The sequence below is a fragment of the Lichenostomus cassidix genome, chromosome 1Ab (assembly GCF_008360975.1).
Source record: "Lichenostomus cassidix isolate B80296 chromosome 1Ab, HeHo_3.0, whole genome shotgun sequence".
Classification (NCBI taxonomy): domain Eukaryota; kingdom Metazoa; phylum Chordata; class Aves; order Passeriformes; family Meliphagidae; genus Lichenostomus; species Lichenostomus cassidix.
In genome coordinates this window covers 8,797,541-8,823,958 of record NC_139481.1, presented here as the reverse complement: position 1 = coordinate 8,823,958, position 26,418 = coordinate 8,797,541, and the positions used below count along the sequence as shown (strand labels likewise).

Sequence of the window (26,418 nt, the reverse complement as noted above, 5' to 3'; positions counted from 1 at the left end):
TATTCTCCAGACCTTTCCACTTGCCCTGTCTCCAGCTATGACATCAGCTGAGGTCCCTGATGCCAGCTTGCTTCCCTCATCCACTGACGGCATTACGAGCAAAATCCAGAGCATGTGGGGATCCCTTGAGAATGCTCCTGTTAGAAAGTCTGATTCTTTCTAGCAGGCTGCTGAAAATGAATACACACATCTGCAAATGAAAATACACATTGGCATCCACTGTGTAACTCCTCTGCAGCAGCCCAAAGGCACCAGAAGTTACTGAGTGGGGGGAGAAATGCAATGGGATACCCTGAATCTTCCTTTAAATTCAGGGTGTGAAATTCTGCATTCCCCAAACTCTTCATCACTTTCTTGCTCTGCAGCTCTGTGGAAATCTCTCAGCAGAGCTGCCTGTGGGAACAAGCTCTGGTTTATGGGAACAGGAGCCATGGAAGTTGTCATCTCTTTGGCTTGGAACACTTTGTAGCTGGAAGGATATATTTGCTTGCCATCTCAGTTGCTTTTTGTTTTATTACATGAGCCCAAACACCAGGAAAATTACCTGTATTTTGTCACCTCTCTAGGAAGAATGAATAATCAAAGGGAGTTGTGTAAGAAAGGCTGGAAGAGAAGATACTTTCAGGTTTGTGAACTTTGTGTAATTTATGGTCCATAAACTACACTTCCCAAAGGAAGTGACTGGTGATTGTCTCTTCTGTCAGACAGTCTCACCTCTCAGCTTTGGGAGACAAATCCTCAAGGGATCAGCTGGAAGAGGACCCTGAATCTCCTCTGACTGAGAACATCTTCACATGGGGGAGTCTCTTGTCTGACTCCATCACCAGAGAGAAAAGAATCAGGCGTCAGGTAGAAATTCACAGAAGTTGTCTTTCAACAGAAGATAGCTGAGATTCCAAAATCATCCCCCTCCTCCTACTTAGTCCTTTTTTCCCCTTGGTCTGCTTTTGTGTTGCACTGAAGAAAAGTCCTTTTATTGTGAGACCAAGGGCCCAGGTACTCAGATCCCACCAGAACTGTGTTTTTCACACCCTATCACTGTACTGAGTAACAATAAAAATAAAAAAATTGGTGACCCTCTGCAATCAATATCCTGGACATAAAGTAAAACAATTCAACCCTTCAAAGATCTGATTTTGTTCTCCAAACACAGGTATGACTTGGTGGCCTTTCTGTAGCAAACCTGCACTTAAATTGCATGAGACATTCAGAACTAGAACATAAGTGCTATAAAATGCCTTCAAAATGTTTGCATTTTGGAGAGGACAATCGAGGGTTAGAGGAGATTGGCTTCATGAAAATACAGTGAATGACACATCTAAAGCAATAACTAAACCAAAGCTTATCAACCATTAGGTTGGTCTAGGAGCTGGACTTTGATGGTCCTAGTGGGTCTCTTCCAGCTCAGGATATTCTATGGTTCTATGAAATCCACTTCTTTTCAGTGGGAATAATAATGTAAAACTTTCTGTGCCACCTCCACACAAACCAAATGGGCACCACACACCAACAGACATGCACAGATTTGGGTAGAACAACAAACAGCACATATGTTTATATGTCAACTTGTCTGTGCAGTGCAAAAACTGCCAAACAAAGAGAAATTCTGGCTGCTGACGTTTGCACATTGACCTGGAGAGGAAATAATGAAGATACAGCTGAGGCAGTAAAGGAGCAATTTCTTCAGAGCAAATTTACTCAACATCTAGAAAAATGAATAACACAACACTGAACAAACTGAAAACAGTCTCAACCTTTGTTGCTTCCCAACGGCCATGACACTATTTGGAAACCTCCTGTAAAACATACACAAGGACTGGCAGCATTTCTTGGGTTTGCTGCTTACTTTTTCCAAAAAAGGGACCTTCAGACCTGTGCACCTGGAGGACACCATATGCAGTAAAATAATAATAATAAAAAAAGGGAACTACTCAGAAATACTTCTTTGCCTCCAACCCTAACAAGACTTCTTTGGGGATGTAAAAATTCTGTAATGCTGAACAGATGTTAAGGTAACCCAAATACAATACCCAGAATCCTTTTCCCAGCCTGTTATTTTATAATTTATCAAAATGTTTAAATGCTCCTTCACTTGGCTATTAAAAAAATATTATTAAATGAAAGTAAGACTCTTGAGAAGTCTTTGAGCTTTAATGTGTTTCACAGAACACCCAGTCAGAGAGGAATGAAGGTGCAAAAGCCCTGCCAAGGGCTCAGTGAATGGATAAAGTGTTAGAGGTGATGTGTGTTTTTAGAAGATTTTAGACAGTATAATTTCAAAATTAGGAGTGCCTCCTTAAAGCCTTGTTCAGGTAAGATGCCCATGGGGTGAAATGAGTGGGGCAGGCAGATGCTCAGCTTGGGCTCCTTGAGGTCATCTATTCAGCCTGGAAATCTCTGTTTACTGGACATGATTCTCTTCTTTAAATGCTAAATATGAGCCTATATCTAGCACAGAAAATGAGTTTATATTCTCACTTGTACACACATCAGAGTCCTTCTGCATCTTGCTTACAAGCAAGGACATGAGTCCAAAACCAGGAGTCCATTCTCTGATACCAACAAAATTAGCTAAAAGTTGATGGAGCTACACCCATTGAACCTGATTGAGAGGGAAATCAGAAACTCTAGAAAGGAATGTGCTCAAATCCATATTCTGTATTTGAAAATTTGGAAGACTGGTGAGGTAGGAGCAAAGCCAAAACCTAGATGTGAGTTTGGCAAGTGGTCCAAATCCCAACCCAAACCACTCTGGAGCTTTGGACACTCAAGTTCTGCTTCCTAATTGGCTGCTGGGCCTTGAGCACATCTTGAACCTGGGCTGGGCAAGTAAATCACAACACCAAGAGAATTCATTTTTAACTTCTTTCATATGCAGTGAGGTTGTTTTCATTTTCACTCATTTTTGATACCTGCCTTACTGACAGGATTTACAGATGTCTGTTTCTTGGAAACTCCTTTCACTCCAGTGCTGTTTTCCATCTAGCCAGCAGGGAATGCTGGTGGATGGAAGTAACTCTCTCCCTGTCACAGGCAGAAATGTCTCTTCCTCAGTTAGGAAAGCATAGAAAACATTCCCTGCACAATCTGGAATAGATTTGTTTCTGGAACAGTGATGTTCAAACTGGCTTTCAAACTCAGAGTATTCTTACCTTAGCCCACCCTGCTTTGCTAGTTCTTCTAGCAGCCTTAAAACAGGCTGTCCTATTTTACCTATTTTTTCCTATTTTCATGCTTGCTACTAAAGCTGCAGCCAAGAAGGATCCTCATGCTGCAGTCATAGAAAGCCCAGCTCGTCTCCAGGCTGGAAGAAACACTGATCCTTGAGTTTGCTAGCCTCTGTTCTTAAATATGTGAATGGTCCAAAGATCTCTCAGAGCTTGATGTGATATGACAACAGCAAAGGTATTTATGTTCCATGGCTGTTTTCCCTTGTCAGATCCAGTGAGGATAACATACAGATGTACTCTAAGCCTGTCAGTATTCCCAAGAGAGAAAGCCCCTTTGGCAGGCATCCTTCCTTTTTCAATAAACAGAAGGTTTTTCTCAGTTTTGATTTATAGCACTGAACGTTTCTCTTTTCCATTCTGCAGTTGATGATACTGAAAGCTGGAAGTTAATAGTGCCATAAAACCCCCAAAACCTTGTTTCCAAAACCTGCACATATTCTTTAAACTTTTGAATCAGAGGATATTTGGGAGCAAATTCTCCAAAGCAACTGAGCTCCAAGATAAACTTCCATTCTCCACTCTGCACTCCAAACCCAAAATCCCCAAGGAATAAGTTGCTGCCCACTTATTGTGCCCCTTAAGAGTACCCAATGGAAATGTTTGCCAAAGGAGGGAGGAAAGGAGGATGATCCTGTGCCTGGAATGCAACTGCAAAGCTGCTGGGATGAATTGGTTGAGAGCAGCTCTCTAGAGAAGGATTTGAGACTATTGGAGTGTGTAAAGCTGGATATGAGGCAGAACTGTGTGTTTGCAGCCCAGAAGTCTCAGGATGCATCCTAAGCCGTGAGGGCAGCAGGAAGGGGATTTGGATTGTGTCCCTCTGCCCTGCTCAGGTGTGACCCCTCCTGCAGAGCTGCCCCAGCCCTGAGGCACAGCACAGGGAGGAGCTGCTGGAGTCAGTCCAGAGGAGGATCATGGAGATGATCAGAGGGATGGAGCAGCTCTGCTGTGAGGAAAAGCTGGGAGAATTGGGATTGTTCAGGCTGGAGAAGGGAAGGCTTTGGGGTGAGCTCACTGTGGTTTTTCAATAATTACAGGGAGCTTCTAAGGAAGATGGAGAAAGACTTTTCACCAAGGGCTATAACCATAGAATCACAGGATCATGGAGGTTGGAAAAGACCTCTGAGACCATTAAGTCCAAGCTTAGACTGAACACCACCTTGTCAACTCCAGCAACAGCACTGAGCCCAGTCCTTCCCTGGACACCTCCAGGGATGGAGACCCCACACCTCCCTGGGCAGCCCCTTCCAACCCCTGACCATCCTTTCAGTGATGAAATTCCTGCTGCTGTGCCACCTGAGCTCTCCTGGTGCAGCTTGAGGCTGTTTCCTCTTTCCTGCCACTGCTCACATTCTCTGTGAAGGAAGCCAAACACTGCAGGAGCAGTTTAGGACAGGACAGAGCTGTTAGCAGTTTGTGATGCACAGTGTCCTGACTTTTCATTCCCTGCTTTCTTTCACCCTTCTGAGCCTCCATCCTAGCACCAACAGCCCTCCCTGGGATTCTGGAGCACTTTCCCTGCCACAGCCACGGGGGAATGACTTTCTGAGGTGCAGGCTGCCTTCCTCTCCTTTCTGCAGACTGCCCACCAGTAATCAGAAATCTGTAAGTTCTAGATATGAAGGTTTCCCAGGAGCTAGGGCTGGAGTTCCTCCTGCCACAGAGAAGCTCCTGAATCAAAAGAAAAAAAGAAAAAAGTGTTTTCATTTATTTTCTCATTTTTCTTTTCTTTTTTTTAAGATTTCTCTCTCTGCACAGGCCAATTTACACAGACAAGCTGTGACCCAGAAAGAATGCATTCATTGCTACTGCATAGTGCTGTTTTTAAACACTCAGCTCCTGTCCTGATGGAGGTAGCTAGGCAGAGATAACTCTGAAGAGCAGTTCCTGTGAAACTGCAGCCTTGACTTTTACAACTGCATACTGTGGGAAGAAGCATTATTTTCAGAGCCCTGGTTCATCTGGGAAATTTCAGCCTGCAGCTGAAATATTACCTTCATGATCCACACACATGGATTTTTATGGGTGGTTCTTGAGGGACACTTCCAATGCAGTCTTTGGTGACATTTAAAATGATAACAGCAGCACAGTGAGGAGTAACCTGGTCTAAGAGCCCTTTGGGTCCACGAGCAGCAGATGTGCAGCAGCAGACGTGCAGCAGCAGACGTGCAGCAGCAGACGTGCAGCTCTCCCACCCAGCAGGGTGTGCAGGCTCTGCATGAGATCTCGAGGGTGAAGCTGCACACCCACCACACCAGCTGGGCTCTTTGGGCTGCTCCTCTGCTGCCTCCTGTGCTCCCTGAGCAGAGCAGAGCATCTTCCATGGCTCCTCTCTCCCCCATGGACAGAAATCCTCTCAGACATCGCAGCTGAAACTCTGCAGAGGCTTTGCACCCCAACACTCTGCTGCCCTCAGGAAAATGAGCTTTATCCACCAGCTGAGCCCCCAGGTCTGTCTCAGTGGGGAGCAGCTGGAAAGTTGAGTTTCTCAAGTGCCAGGAGATCCATCAGCCCGTGGTGGGATCTGCACACAGCCAGCAGGACCTCTCTGAGAGCCCCTGGGAGCTCTCCAACAGCGACCCTCTCCCTGCAGCTTTCTTCTCCTTCCTCCTTTTCTCTTTGTTTACTTCCAGGAACTGTCTGAAGTGTTTCCAGTCTGCCTTTACCCAGCTGCACTTCTGACTTTCTTTTTTCTTCTTTTTTTTCTTTTTTCTTTCTTTCCTTTTATTTTTCCCCCTGGGCAGCCTCAGTTGAACCTTGTGGCAGCTGAGCAGCAAAGTCTGCTGACTTGCAGCATCCCTGGGGAGCTGATTCAGGCACTGTGGGTCTCTTCAAAGGGCTCCAGCTCAGAGCTGCAGCAAACTGGCAGCTTGCTGTGCTTTTAAATACATGGTGGAACAAACTGAATGTCAGGGCAGGAGAGCTGGGAGGGTGAGGAGCAGAAGGTGAGATTCCTGAGGGAAGTGGTGCAGGAGAGGACAGGAAGGGCCTGAAAAATATCCTGGCAAAATCCACAGATGTACCACAGGGAGAGACCCAAGGTGGGAGTGCAGTCTGTGAGGTGTGGAGATTTGATGGCTTTTATAATGAAATAGAGGAACTGTAACATTTTCTTTTCAGTTTACTTGGAAACTAACATTCTGCTTTTGGAAGTTTATCCCTCTGAAGCCCTTCTTCCCTTGTTTTTAATGAAATATGGTTTGATTTTCTTGTTTGTTTTTTTTTTTAAAGGTCATCTTGGAGTAAAATAAAGTTTAATTACAGGATGGTTGAAACACAACATTTCAGCTTTCCATAAGCAACACATTTTTGAAAATATTGAACTGCTCTTCCTTGATACTTTCAAAACCTTTCCCTCCTCGCTTTTGCTGGGACAGACACTGCCATGATTTCCTGATAATTCCAGCCAGCAGGATCTCTGGAGGGATGCAGGATGGCAGAGCTGCCCTTGTTTGCTGTGTCCTGCTGTGCTCTGCTCAGGGTGAAAAGCCACCCAGACAGGTCACCCAGAGATTGCTGGACTCTGGGTCTGGCACCAGATCCATGAGACAAATCTGATCTGTCCCTCATTACCTCATTACCATTAATTGCTACATGGCAAACTGGCTGATAACCTAGGAAAAGCCATTGAGTGTGGAAGATATGACATAATTCAGGAATATTTTGGGGAAATGAATACAAAGCAGAACTAAGGAAAGGCTCAAACACCAGAGCAAGTTTTCTGTCAGCCTCCCAATCTGTATTCCAGCCAAATGCTCATTCTCCTCGAGATGCTGCACTCCTGGCTCACCCTGGGGCACAGAGAGTTCATCCATCAGAACAATTTCGAAATCCAGGCAGTTCTGGGGTGGTCTTTTTATAATTTAAAAATCCAAGGTGGTGGTTGCTCTGAGCAGAGGCATTTCCACTGTCACCACACAGACAGGGAAGGTGAGGAAAGTGTCAGGAGAGATCTTAGTCCCACATTACACTCAGCAGCACTGCAGGGAAGCGACTCTCACACAGTGTCAACATTTTTTTTTCTCCCTTCTGACCTTGTATTTTGGGTCTTGGTGATATCCCACAGCTCTGTAAGAGGCTGTGAGGCACTCAGAGCAGGAGGCACCACTGCATTCACAGGTACAACCACAGTACAGCCACATCCCAGCTGCCCCAGAGCTGCCCTCTCACTGCTGCCAGTGGGAAATCCAGAGAGCACTGACTACAAAGATGTGCAAGAGGAAGAGGCTCTGGGTCTTGGACAAGGTGACAAATGAAGCTCAATTCAGCTCAGATGCTGCAGCCACATCTCCAGGTTCCACCTGAGCTGTCACTGTGTGCACTTGAGTGATCCCCTGTGTTGTTCATTATACTCATTTACCCTTCACATGCACTGCTTTACACACAGCAGGAATTCACTGGCCAAAGTCATAGCCTGACTTCTGCGTTGGTATTGAAACTCCTTTGTGGGAAGGAATTACAAATTAAATGATGTGAAGAGACAATTAATATGGTTGATCTCTGAGCAACTGGACTTTTCAGAGCTGGCAAAATCTGTGCTCTTTTCATGCAAAACTTTCCTGTTGAGCCAGTCACATTCACTTTGAATTATCTCCATTGTTAAACCTTTAATAACCTTTTTGTTCAATGATAACAACCAAGATGCTTAAAGCTCCCACCTTTGTGAATGAAACCACATCTTTCTTGAGGCAAGAGCTTGAATGTGAGTCTCCCAAACCACAGGGAGATGCTGCACCAATTCCTCCCTCTGGCACCAGGCTCAATGTCAAGGTTGGAAGAGGTTTTTAAGATTATCAAGTCCAACTGTCAATGCTGGAGATGGACAAGGAGGTGGATTTAGTTTTCAGACTGTTAACCTTTCACAGACAGCCAGCTCTCCCTGAAAAGGCTCAGAAACTCCCCTCTGGTGAAGCAGAGCAAGTGAAGCATCTCTGCTCTGGCAGACAAGTGGACCAGGCTGTCTCATGCAGTGCAGTTTCGTAAGTCCAAAAAGAACTGAGAGAAGAGGGTATGTCTGAAAACAGGATTCTGACTGCTGAGGAGCCATCTGCATGTGAACAATAACAATAAGCAAGTACTGCTCGTTTTGGAGCTGGGAGGTGCAAGCCTGGGGGCTGTTTGTGCGTTAACTTGTCGTGGTGGCTTTACAAGTGTGTGCCTGCCTGTTTATCCATGGCTGCAGCAAGCACTGCCTGCTTTCCACCCTGGGAGCAAGAAATAGAACTTGCAGATCAGTGTTGTTGTGGGGAGACAAAACACCCATCAAAAACCTGTGGGAACTTTGGTGTCTTTATGAAACGTGTTTTGATGGGGAAAGACAAGGATAACAACAAAGCCATCTTGCTGGTAACAGTAGTTAACATTTCTCCTAATTTCATTAACGGTTTAATTCTGAAAGGAAGAAAGGCAGGCAGAGTTCATTTGGTTGTAATTAGAGGGGTGAAGTAATAGGTGACTAGGGTTTGCAAATCACTCATGTTGTTTTGAGAAACCAGTGTACAAAAATTTTTTTTTGCTTATGATTTGCTTTCATTAAAAAACCCCCAAAAAACAACAGAATAGTAAAGAAAATCTATTCCAGGTATGTTTCTTAGCTTAAATGAAGCTTGAGAAAAGTGTTGGGGTAAAAGTAGTTTTCAGAGGTACTAGAAATAATAATCTTGAAATTGTTTTTCCCCGTCTTGAATTTCTGTTCAGACTCCATGAGCTCTTTGCAAAGCATGTCTCCAGTGCCTCTAACCACAACATGCTCTTCTCAAACTCAGGCTTGTTCAGCTCACAGGGGGACTGGCAGTCACCACTTCATGATCTTCTGCAGTGTGGCCTTTCACCCTGCACGAGCTGCAAGCTGGCTTTCAGGAGGAGAGAAGTGACTGTGCTGCTGTTGGGGACCTATTTGCCTGAGTGAAAAAAACCCCAGAAGAAATCTGGATTCATTGCAATGATCACAAAGAAAGCCATAAAGTGATTTTTACTAGAGTTCAGCTCTTGGTCAATGAGATTCATGTTTGCAAGCCCATGAGGGAGCTGTGGGGTGCTGCAGCAGGTGTGCTGTGGGACAGCCTTGGCACCACCAGGGCACCTGTGCCACTGATGCCTTAGGGTTCTGTATTTTTCATGTATCTGTAATGCTGTGATTCTCTAGTGTATAACTCTGGACTCCATACAGGTGCTAAGCTGCTGTTCTCTCATTTTTGGACAAAACTATTCCTCTCTAAGCCCAAAACTCAAGGACACCTCACTGTCTCAGAGCCCCAAGATATGTGAACAGCAGTGAATTGGGGGAGCAAACCTGGAGTAATTGACTTCATTAGCTGAAGCTGTAATTGGAGGATTAACCCCTGAGATGCAAATGGACAGAATTTATAAAGTATGAAAAACCTGTGCCCTGCTGTCCATTTTGGGTGTAGCCCTGGGTGAGCTGTGAGTGCCCTGAATGCACCTGAAGGCCTTCAGTAAATAGAACTGCTTTTTATCCTCTTAACTCTGTCTAGCCTCTGTTTCAGGTAAGCTCATCTGGGCATCACCCACAATGCCATCCCCCACCACGGATGGGTTGGGCTGGGAAATTCATGGCACAATCACCTCTCCCCTCCTTGGGGCAGCACTGCCACCCTTCCCCCTGCCCTGCCAGCCCTGCTGCCACCCCATGGGGACACTGGGCTGTGACCCTCAGGCTGAGCAGCTGTGGCCAAAGGGAGTGCCAGGGCTGAGCTCTCTGTGCCAGCCCTGCACACCTCACTGCCAGAGAATGCTGCAGGGCCAGGGATGGAGCCACTGGAAAGGGTGACCAAACCAGACCAAAACCCTGTGGTCTGGTTTTACTCAAATGCCCCCCTAATCCTTCTGTGCAGAGGGAGTTTCCAATGTTCCAATGTATGGAGGAAGAATGCTGTGCTCAACATTCCCACTGCTTCTGACCAGCCAAAAGAGCTCCTCACCCTCAGAATAGTTTTTTTGTTTGGTTGGTTGGGGTTTTTGTTTTTTGGGTTTTTTTTTAGGGGTGCTTAGAAATATCCAGGGAATGAGCTGGAGGCCTCACAGCATTCCTGTGCACCCTGTGATGTCTTGCTGGGTATGACAAAATTTAGGGTCTCTTGGGACCCAGCAAACAGCCTGGGATGGATGAATTGTCCTGGTGACTGCACATGTCCCATGGGTGTCGACTGGACAGTGTAGGACTGGCTGGTTTTACACTGTTTCTTCAGACTCATAAATAAATTGGACAATCTGACTGTCCCAGGGCAGAAACACGAGCCCAGCTGTCCTTTATTCCAGGTAGAAAATTGACTGCAGGGCTTAGAAATGTTCAAGTCAGCCTGGAAATGAAAACACTTGCTGTGGGTTTGCTCCATTTATTTATTTATTTATTTATTTATTTATTTAATATTTTCAGACCATGAAGCTGTTTTTGTGGTGATTTTTTAACAGCTTTAAAACAAAAGAAATTAAGAACCGAAATTTAAGTTGAGAATGTGCTTTTGGAGGGTCTGTGTTTACTGTGCTCTCTGCATGGCAGTGAAGATCAGCTCAGCGGGAATTGGTGGCTTTTGACAATCTGTCACTTATGAAAAACAAACACCCTTGGTTTTCCCCCAAACCAGTCAACAACACAAGGAAAATCATTATTCAGCCAATGTGCACTGATATGAACAAAACTTCCAAAAAGGAGAGCCTATGGCAGGTTATGGGAGCCATTAAAAGGGTGTTGAGTTTTTTATGCTCACTGGGAAATGGACAGAGGTCACCCAACTCATTCCACAAAGGCTGCTACAAATCCTGCAGTCACTAACAACCTTCTCTCACCCAGGGCTGGATCTGAGCTGGCAACTGCTGTGTCCCTGCAGCCCTCAGCCCCTCCTCCCCAGTTTTTATGGTCAGCAGGTGTGTGTAGGAGAGGCTGTGGGCTCCCATTGAATTTGCTGCTGCTGATTTATGGCACAATATCAGCTAGGCAGGCTGCACAGAGCTGGGGGCCAGGAGGGACAGCTCCATCATCCTCCTGTCCTGCTGGGGAGCACAGCCCTTCCAGGCTCACCACACACCAGTGTACTGAACTCACTGATGAAACAGACCACAGCACTTTTAGGTACACAGGGGATTAAACCATGAGCCACAGATGGGAAGAGGAGAGGTGAACAGTCATGGCTGCTCCAGATCTCTGCAGTCTCGAGGAAGAGGAGGGTTGAGAGAAGTGCAGCTGATATGTTGTATGTTGAGAGTTCTGTGTCAGACCATTCCAAGCCACGTGTGCAACTGCCAGGGCTTTTATCACAGAATTTTTTAATCACAGAATTTTTTAATCACAGAATCACTGGGTTGGAAAAGACCTTCAAGCTCACTGAGTCCAACCCCTGCCCTAACACCACCTCAGCTAAACCACAGCACTCACTGCCACATCCAATCTTGTTTTAAACCCATCCAGGGATGGTGACTCCACCACCTCTCCAGGCAGATGATTCCAGTCCTTTATCACTCTTCCAGTAAAAAACCTTTTCCTAAAAATCCAACTTCAATTTCCCTTGGCACAGCCTGAGACTGTTTTTCTGTCAGTTGTTGCCTGGAAAAAGAGACCAAACCCCACCTGCCTACAGCCATGACAGATACCTGCAGAGAAACCCATGGAGAAAGAGGGGAGAGTCCCCAAATAAAAAACAATGAGGCAAGAAAATCAAGACTGAGAGGAAAACAACAGCCAGAAATTTGTGCCAACCTGATCTGTGAGCAAATCATACCCTAAGTGCAGATCTGGTGATAGGCAGAGCCCTGCATATGACAAGAAGGAACTGCAGCAGAGATAGAGGATAAAAACCTCTCTGCCATCTCATTCTATTTCCTTCTCCCTTCAAGCTTCTGAGGAAGAACAAAGGGAAATAAATGAAGGCAAAAGACTGCCTGTATGGCTAATGTTAGAATTGCCTTTTCTAAGGGTTTCTTAGGTTTCTAAGGGCACTCAGAGTCATTGATGAGTGCAATGTCAGCTCAGATGAGAAGTTACAGCAGGGGGAAAACCAACCCTGGGGATGAGCTGTGACACCAGGACAGCTCTCCTGAGCCCCAACTTCCCTGACTGGGGAACAGCTGACTAATGAGCAACACACATGGAATTAATTTACTGTCAGACTGGGGGCAGAAATGACAGTTGTGTTTTATTCCATCAGAGCAAAAGCGTCACTGGAGAAAACTCACTCTGAGCTCCATAGTTTCCAAGAAATTAAGAATGAGGCAAAAGACAAACACTGCAGGCAAATACAAAGTTAAAACAGCGTTTGGTGGACTTGAGCATCTTGTTGCTTTCAACAAGTTTTAGGGAGAAAACATAAAATATCTTCACTGGAATTATTAGGTGAAATATTATGGCTTTTTAATGGGTCAAAATCCTCCCTCATCATCTGCCTCCCGATTTTGTTCTTCTGTCTGTTGCTGCCCAGCACCATGGGGTGACTTCATTTGTGCAACCAATTTTGCTCATTTTAATGGTATTTCTCCAGCAAAAATATTGCATGTGTACTTGGGGATTTTCATGGGGTCAGATGAAGGCTTTGCCCTTGCAGAGTGAGAGAGTCTGTCTGTCTGTCTTTGCACTTGCCTTGTGCATTTTAAAGTTCATCCATGTCATATTATTGAATCTGATTCAAGGGGAACTCCAAGAAGCAAACCCACAATATATGGGATGTATTGGGTAAGGATATTCCCCAGATCAGCTTCTCCACTGTCCCTGAATGACACAGCAAGTCGTTTTTTCTGCTGAGATTTCCAACTTTCCCCTTCTGGTTGTTTTCTGAACATCATGGTTTGTAGGAATAGAACTATCTCCTCTCGTTGTCTATCTGACATATTTCTCTTTAGCTGCACTAACTTCAGGAAAAAATCACTCTTGTGGATATCATCATCAACTTCTATTCTGAATAACTACAGGGGGGGAAAAGCCTTTATTATTAATGAAAAAAGGAAAAAAGGAAACAGGAATATCAGAAAATACTGGCATAAACCAAAGATTTTATAAGATTCTGGATGAAAGTATAAAACCAAGTTTTCTTCTGCAATGATGTCACCTGCACATAAATTGTGATTCATAAGCCCCTTTTGATAAAGCCCCTCTTGATGTTTTTCTGTGCACCAAAGAGACTTTGGGCTCCCTCCACAAGCAGTGGGAGGGAGGGAAGAATTAAGAGCTGTGGGGAGAGACTGGAAGGGAAAACAAAATGATGAAGGTTGTTTTAATAAACCAAAAGAGAGAAGGATGCAGAGTGCTGGAAAATATGTCTAGAAGGAAAAAGTGTAGAAGTGGAAAGGAAAGAGGAAATTCAGCAAAATATATAAAAGTCAGAGATTGGCAAGCCAGGTTTTCAGCTGGGGTAAGCCAGTCAAACTCCACTAAAGTGAGTGGAGATGAAGTGACTCCCAGAAATTGAGAATCTATCCCATTTTGTTCCATTAGAGAAATAAAGAACAGGAAATTTACTTTATAGAGAAGCTAGAACTCATGAATTAAGTGTGATCCAGCTGGTTCCCAGAAAAAAATCAGCAAGAGCCCTGCTAAGGCCTGCTGTTCTATAAACACTATCTGATCAGCCTCCTATTTCAGGAAGCCTGGTGCTCACACCCTCAGGGTGGATCCTGGGGATGCCCAAGAAGATCCAAATGGGATGCCTGGGATCCTGGATGTGTCCAAGCACAACAGGGAAGAACTGAGGGCAGATTGGGATTTGCCCACAGCTTTTTCTAAACCTTCCCATGTGTATCACTCACCCCTCGAGTTCATCACAGCAGGCAGGGAAGGCAGCACAGCACAGCCTCTTGGTAGCAATGCCAGAGCATCAGAAAGTCCTAGAGAGCTGCTGGCCCAGTTCTGGAGGGCAGTTCTGGTCTGTTTGATTTGACACAGAAGGAATCAGAAATCAAACAATCCCCCTCCCCACAATCACACCTCAGGGAAGGCTGCCCTTCCTGCGAAGCTGGACTAGCCAAGGCTGAAGGCAGAGGTGCCTTTGGGGTGGCAGTGAGGAGCCCAGAGCTGCCCTGCCACCCCGAGTGTGTCCCTGCTGCCCTGTGGCAGCTCTCCATCCATCTGGAATCGCTCTGGGCCGCAGGAAGCTGCAGAGCAGCACTGTGCACTGATCTCTCTCCCAGCCCGGGGAGCTGGGCCAGGGACCGAGTTCAGGCCCTGGACAATGCCCTGCTTGGCCAGTCGATTGGACAGAGAAATTCATTTACAGCCACGTTATGGAGGAGGGCCCAGATTCCCTGGAACACTGCAGCCCCTGGAAGCTTGGCTGAGAGATCAGCAGCGCTGATTTCCACTTGCAGCTGAGATTTCCACTTGCTGCAAGCAGAGGGAACTGGATGGCCACGTCCACAGGGAGCCCAGGGAGCTGCACCTCAGCAGCAGCCAGGAACAGTCCAGCTCCTCACCATGAGCACAGGACAGTCAGGTCCTCCTGCCCATCCAGGTGGAGGTGTTCAAAATGAGGGAAACACAAGATGCTCCGAGCTGCAGAGCATTGTGTCTGAATGGCACACATGGAATATTTTTCCTGGGTGTTAAACACCACCGTGGGGCTGAGTGCAGCTTCCCCAGCTCCTGGAGAAGAGCCAGGGCTTCCCCCAGGCCAGCAGGACTGCCTGGTGCTCTCAGGTACCACAGCTCCACTGCAGTGTCTCCCTGACTCTGCTGTGTCCATACATGCAGCCAGTGGAAGGATTGCTGAATTCCTGAATTCCCGTGCTCAGGAAAAGCTCTGCACCAGTCTGGAGGGAGGGAAAGCATCCAGCAGTGGCTTTAGAACTGCTGCAGCAGAGTGGGACAGGCAGCTCTGCCCACAGGGGCTGTGCTGTGAGATGGGCAGCTCTGGGGCAGGGGAGAGCAAGATGCTGGAGAGTCTTCCCTAAAGCCAGCAGGGATGTTCAGGGTTTCCCAGGGGAAAACAGGACCTGTTCCAACAACAGACCCATGGGATTTAAAAAAGTGTAACACAGGCCTATTTGTACTGTGACCAGTGAATATTTCTGAAGATCTTTCAAAAGCTTTATTTCACATTTTCGCTTGAATTCTCTGTTACCTTAGAGAGAAGATGCACCTTTTGGCAGTTGAATTAATGTTGCAAATTTAATCTGACTTCCCATGTTTTTGGATAGAAGAAGAGGTTTTGGATCTGGTAAAAAAGACCCAACACATTCTTGTCTCTGAGGAGTGGCTCCTAAGAATAACTCTTGACTACCTGCCTCATTCAGCACTCTCAGAACCCAGGGAGCCATCCCTTGCACAAGGTGTGCCAGGCCTGTTCAAAGGAAGTGCCTCGTGAAATAAAACTTTACAGCTCAAAAGCTAAAAATAAAACTTCACTTCTCCTCAGGAGTCTGGCTGAACAGCCCCCTCTGTTATTCTTTTTGTTCTGATGATTCTTCCTGTTATTTGTGCAGCTGAGCCAAAGTTTCCAGGCAATTCACAAAGTTACTCAGAGAGCTCAAGTGGGAGATGAAGTATTAGAAACTCTAATTTTGACTCATTTACACTACAGTTTCATTCACACCCATGTTTAGAGTCTCTTTACACCCAAAGAGGTATGAGGGGACTTTGTTTTTGGAACATTATCAGAGGTATTCTATATGTACCATCATACTATCATTATTAATTTAATAACAATATCTCCAAATCAAGTTTTGGTGTTTTCCAAGAAGAATTCAGTGCATCCTAAAATTCCACAGAAATCAAGGGAATGATAAAAAGAATTTTTTTGCCCTCTCCTATTAGATTTAATAATTTTTCTACTACATGAAAGGAAACTGGAAGAGTGATAGAGTGCAAATTTGGTTACTTAAAACAGGTTCTTTCTGAAGTTCATATGCAGGAATGCTGTCAACTCTTGTAGCCTTGTAAAAAAGAAAGAGAGTTCTCAATGATAGTGATTCATTTTATAATTCATCAATCATATTTCTCTCAGGTAAAGCTGAGATTACTAGAAGACTTTGGAGTACAAAGGCATTTTTCCTACAGAAACTGCAGGTTTTTTTTAAGGGCAGTTTTTTAGTTAGTAGTGTAGTTGCAAAATTAATCCAGTCATTAGCTGGACAGCTATATTCTCAATAGCTATAACCATTCCAAACCTGGATTTAGTTGACCAGAGTATCATTTACTCTCTTGCCTTTCCTAATACTAGGAACAGCACAGGAAGATAATATTTAATGCAATGAGATATTTACATATACACTTGTAAAGAAAATAATTTCATGCTCTGTAAGGTATTTTTATACTTGAACACTGCAGTAGTATTTTTAAAAAAAACTTTATTATAGATTAAAAAGAGAGAGCTTTGAAACTGAGTAATGCTTTTTTCCATTCAGTTTTATTTCTTTGCCTTCTGCTCCCTTCCCTGTCTTCCTCCCTCTCCACCTTTTCTTGGCTGCTGCAAACATCCATGAGAAACTCTTAATGAAAGCTCGTGCAGATTTTTCAAACTTTTCTTTCCACAGGGCTAGCTCAGGTCCAAGGAGCATGCCTGCACATGTGGGGATTTTGGTTTCAAGACATAGCATGAGAGCCTTTTTCAAGGTAGTCATAGGCTGGATTGAGCTCACCCCATATAATCCACTGACATTTTCTGTTGTGAGGATGACATCATCTCCAACTGGCTTCTGATACTGGGAGCAGAGCTGCTCCAGAGCATGCTGAAAGCACTAGGAGTCTCTCCACTGGCTGCACTGCACTTATGATTAAGTCCTTTAATACCATCTGCAGAAGGCAATTTCAAGGCTTTCCTTTCATTGAAAAGCCTCCCAGAGCCTGTGTGCACAGCCAGGCTGGAGGAGCTGCCTGCATGCAGAGGGACTGCCAGCCTACCTGCTCCCTGCCTGCTGCAGAGCCTGCACAGTGCCCTCACTGCTTGGCTGGTCAAAAAGATCATAATACTCATTGTCCCTTTGACAGCTGAGTGCAGAGACCCCTTGAATCAGTAAAGTGCTGCTGATGTGCCAGGGGCTAAAAGGCCTTTGCTTCATTTTGGCTTTTTATTCCTACTGAATTGCCATTCACATTTCAGCAAAATTAAATATCCTTCTGCTTAGGTTCCAGCAGCTGATGGGGAAGCAGTAAAGGAAGTTAATTTAAAGCTACTGGCTGCAATACTCAGGCAAGATTAAAAAAAAAAAAAAGAAAAGGAAAGAAAGAAAAAGTCATGGCTTCCTAAAAGTCCTGTCGCTGAAACACAGAGCTACTTAGGACTATAAAATATAGAAACAAAATTAACTTCTAAATCCAACTAGGGATTTTAGCATGGATAGGTTCCTTTCTTTCTTGTTGTACTTCATCAGTAGCAAACTCAGGTGGACTCGATGTCTCCTGCTGCTCCACATGGGTTTGGGGTTTCCCTGTAAGGTTTGCCCTACAGATTGCTCCACACAGCTCCTGCTGCTCCCCGTCTGCCTTTGGTGCTAATCAGCAGCAAACCTGGCTGAGAAGAGCTCCAGCAATTAGAAGGAAGTCATGCTCCGGGTTTTTGACTCCTTTCACTCCTTAGCTCTGCCTGCAGCACTTGCAATTGGCACATCTCTGAACAAATTCCCTCTCTGAACAGAGCCAAAGCCTCACCTCAGCAGCCTCCTGCAGCCACCAAAGCTGGCATCTCCTTACACACCCTCAGGGAAAATGCTTCCTCTCAGCAGCCCTGAATATGCTGCTTTTCGGTCTCATTGTCTCCTTTTTCCAATATTCTTAGACAGAATCCCACTCTGAGCAAATAAATTAAAAGCCCTGGATCAACTCATCACTTAAATATATATACACACTGCAGAAAGAATTCCCTCTCTCCTCTGGGGCTTTTTATGTTCACTGGCAAATTCAACATTGAATTTTAGTTTGTTCTGGCAGAATCCAGAGTCTGCTGGGTGAATTGTGCTAATACAATCTGGTCTTCATAAAAGCTCTTTTTTTTTTTTCCCTATTGATTCCATACTTGGCTGAGTAAACAGAGTAGAAACAGGTACTTGACATAGGATGGACTGATCTCACTTCTATGTACTTTGCTTTCAGAATTTAAGACATCTCTGTCATCAGAACTTAGATTTGCCTTTCCTTAAAAAAAAAAAAAAAAAAAAATATATATATATATAAGAATTAAAGCCTAGAAAAGTTCTGATGTTTGGGTAAATGGGTGTGATCTCCAAAACCTCTCAGAGGCCACTGTAACTTCCCTTTGCCATAGATGAGTTTTCTACCAGGTTTCACCCACAAGAGTTGCCAGAACACCTGCAGTTTCCAGGAAGAATCAAAGACGTTTTTTCTCCAAGGAAAGTCTGGGCAAAGAGATTTGACACCAAAACCTTCTCAGGTCTCCAAATGAGCTTTTTACTGTTTCCCTCATGACAAAATCTGTTAAGACCACATATTAAAGTGCTAAGGACACATATCAATGAGACAGCAGAGGCAGATACCCATCTTGCCACATAATTCCAATTAAAAATGACTATGAATATTGATCTAGCTGTATTCCTGTGGCTCCAAGACTATTTTAATGGCCTTGCAGGATGTGCACTGAAATTTCCAAAAAGACACTGAGAGTTAAGATGGACATGCTTCTATTATAAGGGAAATTCAGGTGTGAACTTACAGCAATGTGGTGCACATGTGGCAGCTTGTTTGGCTGTCCTTGCCTTAAATTATTGAAGATCAGTCTGATTAAGTGAAGGACTTCCCCAAAAAAGCAAAGACAAGCTGTATAATCCTTCATACAGAATCAGCAGCTACCATGGCTTTGTAAAATGATCTAAAAAGCTCATTTACAAACAAACAAGATTACACCTTAATTCGATGTAACTCTACAAAGAGAGTTTTTTTTTAATAGTATGTTGTACTCATTCAAGTACATTGCTACTTCTCTTTTTGAACTCTGCAAATACTAACTCAGGTCTGGATGGAATGTTCTTGGGGTTATGAGACCCAAAAAAGCTTTTTTTCAATGGATTCCTTTAGATACCACAGAGGAAAGGGAGACAGGAAAGAGGAATTAACCATCTGTGACAATGGGAAAAAAAACCTTTGTGAATTTATTATTTTTTAAATAAATCAAGAGGCAAGAGCTGGAGGAGACCTGTATGGTCTCCAAACCTACAGTCCTACAACAGTCCACAACACACCTCCATCTGGACAAATTTATCTGGAACTTGTGTCAGGCTGCTGTTTGAAGAAGGATTTCACAGCCAATCCTATCTTAAAACAGGATTGCAAAAATAACGAGATCCTCCTAACATGGGGAAAAGATACATTTGCAGAAAAGATCTGTTAAAGAAAAACTCAGTCTTACAACTGGAGATTTGTAAGGCTGTGGTGACAATTGCCCAGCCAACCTCTTCCAGAAAATTCAACCACCTTAAAAGAAATGGCAAAGGGCTCCTCAGGCATATAAATGGAAAAGAGAAAAGGGAAAGTAAGTATAAAAAAGAACAAGAACTTTGCCATATTTTTCAGTTAGTTCAGTTGCATGGGCTGCAGTGCCAAAAGCAGGAGGGGGAATAGAGCCCAAAAGCAGATGCAGGTATTTTCTAAATTTGCATGGTTGCTGTGCTCTCCTTTCAGTGGAGTGCACTGGATCCAGGAGTTGGCATCCAGGAGAGGCAAGAAGTCTGCAGACATTTGGATCTCCTGGTTTCTCTTGGAACGGGCCAAACCTTCAGGATTGAATAGCATATAACCTGACAGAAACCACTCTTCTCCAGAGCCAGCAGCAGCACCATCCATTGGGCATTAACTTTCTGCAGGGTCAGAGTGTAAAAGAGCATGGACAGAATCACCTGAAAAACGAGGAGGAGAAGCAGAGAGCAGCTAAACAAGCTCAGGCAGAGAGGCTGACACTGGGGAGGTTTGCAGGGCTGACAGGCAAAGATCTTGCCAAGACAGTTTCTCACCTGGGAGCTCTGCTTCTTTACCAGATGACCAGCAAATATAAATGCACGTGGAAAAAAAGTTATCTGGCCCATCTACAACATCATTCTGCTCTGTCTTGAGGGAATCTGCATCACTTTGGGTTTTTCCACTGGGGCCATGGAAGCAGCACAATGTTGGCAGGGCTGGGGACAAGAGAGATGTGCCTCTGTCACAAATGCACAATAGGGATTTCCATGGTGGAGGTGGAAGTAAAAACATTCCTGTGCTGTAGTGAAAGGATTAGCTTTTGGACTGATCTCTTCAATTGTTTTTGGGAATGCTCTTGGCACAATAATAGGAATGCACAGGAATGCATTCGTCAAACTTTTGGATGAGAATTTGGGATATTGCCAGTGTAGCAAAGGATCAAACTGTCATACACTAGGAACTGAACTATTAGAATAAAAGAAGTGTAGTAGGTCATGCACTTATGAACTAATGACAACAGTTTCTGGGAAAAGCTGGGAACTCTCTGGTTGGAAAAGTCCAGGAAAACGGGAAAAAAAGCTCAGGGAAGCTTGAAAATGCTGGTCAGTACAGGATGATTGGGAGTCAGGGTGGGAGGCAGCAATGAACAAGATTGCTATAATCCCATGGCAACTATTTCCACTCAAACCAGGAAAGTGTTGGTATCACTAGAGAGGGCAGAACCAACTTTTCCTGGAAAACTTTGAACTGTTCTATTCAGCCGTGCTTAAAACAGGGGAGCTCAAAGTGGGATAAACACTCAGACTCTTCAGTGATGCAGATTTCATGCCATGGTGAACTGAATCCTGTTTGGTCTCACACTTTCTGGTGTTCATGCAACTGTGTGGTCAACATGAGAGAGAAAAAAACCTTTAGAGGCAGAGATTACCCTGGTAAGATCTGAGGATGCAGTTCTTGTAGAACAAGGGATATTTGAAAGTCCTGCTATTTATTTCCTTTTTAAGGCTTTAAACACATACATGGACTTTTAGGGAGATTTAGCTCTCATTATTTTAGTAGAAACTTCAGGAGTTCAAAATACTAAAAAAAAAAAAAATACTAATGAAGCACCTTAACTGCTGTTTTTCCAAACCTGCTCAGTGGCTAAAACCATGGCTTATCCAATAGCTGAATTTCCACCAAGGAACTGAAAACAGTTGGGTTTCCAGAGGTGTCCTGTAGCTTCCAGGCTTTGTTTTTAGATGGAGATGGTGGACTGGAATGAGCAGAGTCAACCTGTGACCCCCTGGCCTCTTCAGGGAGCTGGGTGAAGAGAACCTTTATGAAAATCTGACTCGTTGCTTTCATGGCTCATCTGGGTTAATCAAAGGATCAGCAGTCCTTGGGCAAGGCTCACAGGATGTCACACTTCAAATGGCATTGCCTGAAAATGACACAGAGTAAGATGTGCACAACTCACAGGCACCAGGCAGGCTGAGCCCAACAGCAGAGAATGGGGCAGGGAAATCTTGTCCTTACAGCAGAAAGGCAAGGATTTCTGCCAGGATATTTGTAGTTGTCTTATGAAAAAGGGTAGAAAATGGGTACCCAGATTGCTGTAAGGAGTTGATGCTCCAAGCCCTTTGGTTGCCCAAGCTGACAAGCCAAAGCCATTCTGGCTGCATTCATAGCCCAGATCTGCCTCCCCATGGAGAGATCTAAGCAGGACTCAGTGCTGGCTTTGAAAGCACAGACCTGTCTGGGAGGAACTCCTTCTTTCATAAAACGTGATGGGCTTGGAAGGGTTGAGCAAGAATTGGCAGGTTTGGGATGGAATCCTTCAAGCTGCTGCCTTTGAGAAGGGCTGGGCACTGCCTGCCACCATGGGAGAGCTAGGGGACAGGAAATGAAATGGAATGAAATGAAATGAAATAAATGAAATGAAATGAAATGAAATAAAATGAAATGGAAGGAGCTGGAATGATGTGCTTGCAGCACAGAAACACTCCAGGTGGCACCCAGAGTGGGACTCATTGCCACAACTCACCTTTGATGCCAAAATTTAGCACAGGTTCAAAAGGTAATTTGACCAAGACATGGAGGAAGAGCTTTGCTTCTAAAAGCTTGTCTTTCTTGGGAAATTCCCTGGGATGTATTGCTGCAGGCTGGGAAAATGCTGTGGGGGATTTCCCTCCCTGTTTGCCATGCTCTGCCATTCTCCTCCAGGCTCCTGTTAGAGGGCCCTGCTGGGGACAGGTCAGTGGTCACCTGAACCTTTGATCTGACCTAGAACTACCCTACATGTCCCTTCAGAGCATAATGAAATTAATTCATCATAAAGAAAACACGAAACTCTCTTTCTCTCTCTTACCTTAAACTCCTTTTCCTTCCTAGAAGAAATTAGTCTGTAGGGATGAATAGAAACTTGAGGCAATCAATAACATCAACATCATGATAAGAAACTTGTAGTAACAATTCACATGAATAAACCAGTCACTTCTAACACCTAAATTCTTCCAGGAGATCCACACCTGCAAAAATTTAAACACATTTGCCCCCCCTAAAATACAGTTTCCTACAGGCAGTCACCTAATTCCATATTTAAGTATTTTCCTTTTATTCAGAGGCAGAAAGAACCCAATTATTTCTATTTTTTTTTTCTTCTCTCCAGTAACTGGTCATTTGCAATCTGTATTTATAAAGTCTGGTCTGTACTAAAAAGTCTGGATGATTCTTGTTCCCTTAAGGATATCCTGAATTAAATAAATGGCTTATGCTCCTCAAAACAGGAGAACATAGAGATTTAAAAGTCTGGGCAGTAATTTCTAACCTGGAGCAAGAAAAAAAAAAAGAATATTAGGCATATTGTGGACAAAAGATGTCTTTTTTTTCCCTGCAGAGCTGATAATGACTCAGCTGTTTTCCTCTCACGTTATGAAATCAAGCTGTTGCTTTAACATGAATTAGTTGTGTACAACTGGCTCTCTTTAGCCAGCTTGCCCGTGTGAATGTATCCATGGAAAATAAACCACTCCTCCAAATGAAATACATGCTTATAGGCTTGATTTTATCTTAATGCTTCGTAAACATGGGGACAAGCACCGACAAGATAAAACAAGTGTCCACAGAGAGGTTTGGCCTGGGAAAAGTCTGCTCCTGAATTTCAAAGCTACCCCCAGGCAGAGCACTGGACACAGACCCAGCACCAGCCACACCACCATCAGCAAACCGTGAAAAGCCAAGACCACCATTAGGAAACCATGAAAATTGAAATTTTGAAGACAGTGGGAGCACTTGAGTAAATGTTCACTGCAAATGCTGACAGCAAGCTGGAGATGCCAACTGTTGGGTAACTTCTGAAAGCCTGGCTGCAGCTTAAAAGATAAGCAGAGGTCATGTAAAAATGTACAACCCAATTTATGGGTTTCCAGTGCTTGCAATGGCAGCTCTGTATATTCAGAGAGCTCTGAACACCAGCAGTGAGCAGCTGGGATGTCCTCTTCAGAGACACTCTGCAGGGACAGTGCTGCAAAGAATGAAGAAAACCAGTCTGGCTTGCTTGTAGATGCTCTGTTGTTTTTTATCCCTGCTTGTTTGTGTATTTCCTACTTTCAGGTTGTAACTTGTAAATACCAATCTGCTCTGGAATATGGGGGTTGAGTGGCAGAAGTTACCTCACTTTTGGTGCTCCATTCAATGTCTCTGCCATTTATTGCAGCACCCAGTGGAGATCCCTGCAATCCAGCTGGCAAAAGCCTCAGGTGCTGCACTAGGTTGGGATAGCAGAGCCCAAGTGATTCCCAAAAGGGTTTTCTCTTGGCACAGAGAACACTCTGAATGCCTCTCATGGTCAGATATTCAGCAGAGCAGGGTGAGGCTGGGCATGCCTGGCACAGCCAGAGCACTGCTGGGCAAACAAGGCACAGTGATGCTGTGGGTCTGACCTTCCCTGCTGCTGGGACAGCCCAGCCCCTTCTGGATGGGGACAGCAGGCAGGCTGCTGTAATCTGACAGCAACATCTGTAATCTGAGCACTAACATCTGGCTCACAAGCCTTCACACACTCTTCTCTAAGATGGAAGAAACCCCAAGCCCCTCCAAAACCACACACCCTCCACAGCCCATGGAAGTGTCTGATAATTATCTGAAATTAGCCCAGTATCACTTGGTTGGGATTAAGCTCATTTCAAACCTGTTCCTCAGGAAATGCCACTGTTAAATTCCAGGCAATTCTTCAGGTGAACTCGTTTAGCACACAATAATAGAAAAATACATTTGTTCCAGGTGCTTTCCTGGCAGAACCTGACATTTGTGTGTGTTTATTATTTCCTCTGTCTCTCCAGCTCCCTTTGGATTCTGCTGTGCTGGGATTGCCCAGGTTGTCCTGTCTCCTCCTCATGTGAGAGATGGCTGTGGAGGAAGGAGCTCTAATGGAAGGACCATGAATCAGAGCCACAAAATGAATCCAAATATGGCCCTTGCTTTCTTATTTTGCAGCTGACCCACATGCACTGTAAAACACACACCTCCACAACCCCATTAAAAATATTTTGGGTCTCAAATATTCTGCATGCTTTAAATGGAATGAATTCCTTTGCTTGCATGCTTGTTTATTAATTAATATTGTGCAGGGAACTGGATAAAGCAAAAAGGGCAATGTGCTGTTTTGTTTAAAGTCTTGTGGTCTAAGCAGTCAGGCAAAGAGCAGAAACAAATAAAATAAAATGCTGGAAATTATGGCCACAGCTTCCAAAGTAATTCAGACACCTGTGTATTTGATTTTAAAAAGAAATCTGTACTGTGTTTGGTCATTTTGTGCGAGTGGGGATGGGATGACTGGCAGGTGCTGAAAATTAGGTGTATATAGGAAGTCTCAAGCAGAACCACTAAAATTAAATATGCCCAAAACACTTGACTGCTTTAAAAAGCTTGATACTGGAATTTTAAATTTCTTTCTACACAGCTGGAGCTTCATTTGCCATTTTGATAGTTTTATTGGATGGGCGGATATCATTGGATTTTTATTAGATGGGCTGATATCTGTTGAGCTCTCAAGAGAAATAAGCATCATCCAAAAGCAGTTTTTATTAAACATTAGCTTCCTCTCAGCCTAAAGGTGAATATTAAAAAGGTTTACAGGTTGGGGATTTTTTTCACCTGTGAGTTTGAAGAGATCTTTGGCAGTTGCCAAAGAGTCCAATTAAAAGGAACTTGCCACAGAACACAAGAGAAAACCAATAGAGAACTCCAGAGAGAATAGTATGGTTTATATGCCTTTATATTGAGATTAGGATTTTATATTTGGGATCTCAAACCAGAGCCACTGGGCTTGCCTCTTATCTGCTATATATTTTATTCTACCTCTTACCTTATTTACCTCGGAGTCACTCCAGTGCAGCCTCTCTGTCCAGGTTACAGTTGTGTCAGACTAGGACACTGCTGGATATTCAGGGAGGGTTTGATCAATATTTCCTGAGCTGAACCCAAGCCAACAAGGTAATTCTATCTAGAAAGACAAAACTGTGTTTCTTCCTTCTGTTATTAATTTAGTTGATTTGTGCTGTGGACAGAGCCTGATGTGTGAAATTCTCTTTCCTCCCCTAGCTTTGCACGACTGCTGAAGGCAGAGCTTTGCTTTACAAAAGCAGCAACAACACAAATCCCTTTGCAGGATTTCATCCCTCAGAGCAGTGGGAAAACAAATCCCAGCTATTCCTTTAACAGGGGGATGTGACCCTCCTGTCCTGCAGAACAACTAAACACCACTGGCCTTGAAACAAGGTGAAGGACCATTTTAGAACACAGGCCCTTCCTGATGACATTTTGTCTTTGCTTGTTTTAGAAATCCTGGGAAAACAAAACAAACAAACAAACCACAACACCCCCCCCAACAAATGGACATTTAAAAAGAGATCAGTTTAGAGGAGAACTCTACATTCCCTCTAGTCTGTAAAAGAGATTCCCAGTGCCAGTCCTGCTCTTCCAACAGCTCTGAGCAAACACATGGTAATCCTGCTGGAAATTAGAAATCCCAGAATTTCTAATGCTGGAAATACAGGAAGAGATGATACCCCAAAGAAACTCAAAAAAAAAAAGAAGTCTTCTTACAGATACCTTTGAGACTCTCACTCTGTGAAACACAACATTGAAGGAAGCACACAACCATTGAGAAAAGAGTATTTAGCAGTTGAAGTAGAAATTTTTTAATACTGTGAAATAAGTCCTATTTCATAAGTCCTATTTCAATGAGCTCATTGCAGTCAAAAAGGGGTTTGCAGCTTCACAGAAGAGTTGTCTCCTTAATCCTTTACTAGGAAACTGCTTTTCAGGGCTAGGACCACACAGAAATGTGCTCTGTGCACT

At 44.2% G+C, this 26,418-nt stretch overlaps 1 protein-coding gene across 2 annotated transcripts in view; it reads right to left on the bottom strand.

The window, feature by feature from the left end:
- LOC146442890 (potassium voltage-gated channel subfamily KQT member 1-like) overlaps positions 1–26,418 on the bottom strand; it is a 385,165-nt gene that overhangs the window by 68,597 nt on the left and 290,150 nt on the right. The window lies entirely within an intron of this gene.